The sequence below is a fragment of the Artemia franciscana genome, chromosome 3 (genome assembly GCF_032884065.1).
Source record: "Artemia franciscana chromosome 3, ASM3288406v1, whole genome shotgun sequence".
Classification (NCBI taxonomy): Eukaryota; Metazoa; Arthropoda; class Branchiopoda; order Anostraca; family Artemiidae; genus Artemia; species Artemia franciscana.
In genome coordinates this window covers 19,300,853-19,305,460 of record NC_088865.1, presented here as the reverse complement: position 1 = coordinate 19,305,460, position 4,608 = coordinate 19,300,853, and the positions used below count along the sequence as shown (strand labels likewise).

Sequence of the window (4,608 nt, the reverse complement as noted above, 5' to 3'; positions counted from 1 at the left end):
TTTGGAACGGCTCATCCTATCAAGAGGAAACTTCAGGGGTATCATGAGCGGGATATTCAGTTGACCAAAAGCCAAAACTTACCTGGCCGTGATTAAGTGAACTTGAAAACATCGAGCTTCAAAGTTGAAGTTAGGTTAGTCTTCTGTCTTTTAATTCTCTAGAGACCGTCGAATGTCAAAACTTCAAATAGTACCAATTATAAAGTCTTGTGAGAGGTTTTGATAGACAGCTTCCTTTGGTGAGATGCTTCAGCCGAGGAATAGTAATATATTTGGCTGGGTCTTGCAAAGCTTGGTCAAGGAGGCACACTCGTGCCTCTTTAAAGAGCCCGAGCTCCAACTAAGAAACCTGCCAAATTTCATCCCCCTCCGACTTTTCCTTCATGGGGAAAATCTGGCCGAAAGTTTCGAGCCAACTTTAGCGTTGTCCGATCAGGCTGAAATTCACAAGTTAAGGTCCCCTAGGGCCCAGGAGCTTATCCGCGAAATTTCAGCTCGATCCGATGACTCCTTCCCTGTTTTCCAGAAACCACGCATAGCCACTTAATGTTCATTTTCTTTTTTCTTCGCCACGCCTACAGGTCACAGCCGACATCGGATCTGGGTGTACGAAGACTCATTCGACGCGGAATTCTCCGAGTAATTTTTCTGGAAAGTTTCGTTGGAAAATCTTTACCCCCCGATTTTCTAGCTTAGAAAAACCCATTTCCCCATAATTCTTATATATTTTTCCCATATATAATTCCCTCTTTATATAATCTTTATATAATTCCCATAATTTTTGAAATTCTTAAAAGTTATTTAAAAGTTATATTTATACACATGCAGGTATTTCGACTTCAAACATGTCCGGTTAGCTCAGTCGGTGGAGCGTGGGACTTCTAATCCTAAGGTCAAGGGTTTAAGTCCCTTATCGGGCGGTTTTTTTCACATGTCCAAAAGAACTGACTTTTGACCCTGTTGGGGGACTTTGCAACTGGGGCAATCCTCAGTGATGTCCGAAATAAGTGTGATATAAATATGCTTTAAGTATATATTTTATAGCCTTTAAGTGCTCATTGCCAATTTTTAGGTGAATTTTCAAATGTTTTGAAGAAGTTTGAGTTTTTCTCGATTTAATGAACCGTGGATATTTACTTATTTTATATAAATAGTTGCTAAATAAGATAAATAATATATAATTTACTATAATTACCTAAAGATGTTTCCTATATGAGAAGGCATTTTTAGAATAAATTCTTTATTATAGGCTTTTGGACGTAGCGATCAAAATAAAAGTGTATAATTTTGATAACACCTGGACTGCTTATCATTTGAGAGATAACAGAATATTAGCTTCTTATGAGCAAAAGAAACATTTCGGTCATTCTATCTATTTTTTTCTATTTTATACAATGATTTAAAAGCGGGGGGTTTGGGGGGTGGCAGCCACCCAACTTCCCCTCCTAATTCCTGTACGAGGAGTACAGGAATTATTAAATTACATCCACCATGGATTGTAGAAAAACGTACAGAAATAATATGAAAAAAACTTCGTTTTCTTAAAGAGTTAAAGAGGCTGCGTCCCAAAGTCGAACCTTAAAACGTCCAGGAATTAGGAGAGGCAGTAGGGGGGCTGCCGCCCCCAAACCCCCCGCTTTTAAAGACTCTTTTGTACAGGTTTTTTGTTGTGGGGGGGACTTCATTGTTACTAATTACTAGTTTCGGCCTAATGGTTCTCCTGTCCTTTTGTGTTTAACATTTTTCGAAGTTATTCCATTATTCATTCATTTCAATTTTTTGTTAATTAAAAGAGGGCCTTTCCGAAGCCAAGAGCGGGGGGTTAGGGGGGCGGCAGCCCCCCACAACAAAAGACCTGTACAAAAGAGTCTTTAAAAGCGGGGAGTTTGGGGGGCGGCAGCCCCCCTACTGCCTCTCCTAATTCCTGTACGTTTTAAGGTTTGACTTTGGGACGCAGCCTCTTTAACTCTTTAAGAAAACGAAGTTTTTTTCATATTATTACCGACCAAGGGAGAAGAGAAAATGAGCAAATGAGCACTATCATTCTTAAATACAAAATGCCCATGTATATAAAACTGGGACGGCATGCACAGAGTGCATTTGAAAATTTATTGTTTTTTTCACTTTTTTTCCTAGGAATAGGCTAATTAAAATACCTCAGTTGATTAATTCGAAACTAAACACCAAACTTAGTTGAAAGCTTTCTTCGAGGATTCTTAGAAAACCAAAGTTTACTTATGAATTGAATTGAAAAAAAAAACTGAAAGTAAGGAGTGACATTAAAACTTAAAACGAACAGAAATTACTTCGTATATGAAAGGGACTGCTTCCTCGTGAACGCCCCGCTCTTTACGCTAAAGTTTTTTACTGTTTTAAAAATAGAGTTAAGAGAAAGAGTCGGACTTTAGCGTGAAGAGCGGGGCGCTGATGAGGAAGCAGCCCCTTTCGTTTTGAAGTAATTTCTGTTCGTTTTATGTTTTAATGTCACTCCTTACTTTAAGTTAAAAAACACTTGTTTTTATTTAATTTAATTTCTGAACGTTTTCGAATCAATGTATGTTTTGATTTATGCTTTCCGCAGGTGAATAATTAAAACGAAATTTGTGTATTTATTTTTTTTTTTTGATCGAATGATCTTGAGGAAAAAAAGAAGCGCGGATGGATGTCTAGTTGCCCTCCGATTTTTTGGTTACTTAAAAAGGCAACTAGAACTTTTATTTTTTTATGAATGTTTTTATTAGTGTTTGAATGTTTTATTAGATTATTAATAAAAATAAATTTTATTAGTTAAAGATATACACAACTTAAAAATTAGCTTACGTAAAGAAACTTCTGTATTCTCATATTTTTATTACATATATGAGGGGGTTCACTCCCTCGTCAGTACCTCACTCTTCACGCTAAAGCTTAAATTTTGTCCCAGTTTCTTAAGAATGACCCCTGAATAACAAAAGCCGTAGAATAAATAGTTGAAATTTCTAAAAATATTTTAGCGTAAAGAGCGAGGTATTAGGAGGAAGAGAGCCCCTCATATGCCTAATAATTTCTGTTCCTTTTAACAGAAATTATTCTGGAATATTTACAGGAATTAATATTTACAGGAAAATAATAACAGGAATATTCTGTTCCTTTCAGTTGAAAAACTTTGTCATATTTATTTTTCCATTGTTATTTAAATAATGCTAGAAAATCCTGCGCTCCCTTCAAGGAAATTTTCTTCCCCCATGACAAATTCATCCATGAAAAGTTCCCCCGACATATCCCCCTCTTCTCAACCCCTGCCCCCAACCAAATGAAAACGCCCCAGAAAACGTCTCTACACTTCCCAATAACCATTACTATATGTAAGCACTGGTCAGTGTTAGTAACTTGTAGCCCCTCCCACGGGGACTGTGGGGGAGTAGGTCATCCCAAAAGGCATAGTTGTAAGGATTTTCAACTACGCTGAATAAAATGGCTATCTCAGAATTTTGATCCTGTGACTTTGGGAAAATAATTAGCGTGCGACGGGGGCCTAGGTGCCCTCCGATTTTTTTGGTCAATTAAAAAGGGCACTATAACTTTTCATTTTCGTTAGGATGAACCCTCTCGCAATATTCTACGACCACTGGGTCGATACGATCACCCCTGAAAAAAAAAACAACAAAAAAAAACAAAAAAATAAACACGCATCCGTGATCTGCCTTCTGACAAAAAACACAAAATTCCACATTTTTAAACAGTTCGTGGTAACGAGCTGTAGTAAGGAGCGACCAGGCTCAATAGTAACCAAAACTCTAAAAAAAATGTAATTTTGATACCAATAGTTATATCAAAAGAATGGCATTTTAAGGCTGATTTTAAATATATACGTTTCATCAAGATTAGTCTTACCCATCAAAAGTTACGAGGCTGAAAAAATTTGCCTCATTTTAGAAAATAGGGGGAAACACCCCCTAAAATTCATACGATCTTAACAAAAATCACACATCAGATTCAGTGTATCAGAGAACCTTGTTGTGGAAGTTTCAAGCCCCAATTTATAAAAACGTGGAATTTCGCATTTTTTGCCAGAAGACAAATCACGGATGCGTGTTTATTTGTTTTTTTTCCCAGGGGTGATCGTATCGACTCAGTGGTCCCATAATGTCGCGAATGGGCTCATTCTAACGGAAATGATAATTTCTAATACCCTGTTTAAGTGACCAAAAATTGGAGGGTACCTAGGCCCCCTCCCACGGTCATTTCCCCCCAAATTCACCGGATCAAAATTCTGAGATAGCTATTTTATTCACCACAGTCGAAAAACCCAATAATTATGTCTTTGGGGACGACTTATTCCCCCGCAGCCCCCGTGGGAGGGGCTGCAAGTTACAATCTTTGACCTGTGTGTACATATAGTAATGATTACTAAGAAGTGTACAGACGTTTTCAGGGGGATTTTTTTGGTTTGGGGGGGATATTTGAGGGGGAGGGTTACCGGGGAGGATTTTTCCATGGACGAACTTCTCATGGGGGAAGATAATTTCAATGGAGGGGGCGCAGGATTTTCTAGCATTGTTTAAAAAAAAACAATGAAAAAATAAACATGAAAAGTTTTTTTTCTACTGAAAGTAAGAAGCAGCATTA

At 37.6% G+C, this 4,608-nt stretch overlaps 1 non-coding gene across 1 annotated transcript; it reads left to right on the top strand.

Annotated features, from left to right (window-relative positions):
- The first annotated feature begins 847 nt into the window (after positions 1-847).
- Trnar-ucu (transfer RNA arginine (anticodon UCU)) lies at positions 848-920 on the top strand. Its single transcript has one exon. It is a non-coding gene; the product is annotated as a tRNA-Arg (tRNA).
- The last annotated feature ends 3,688 nt before the right edge of the window (positions 921-4,608 follow it).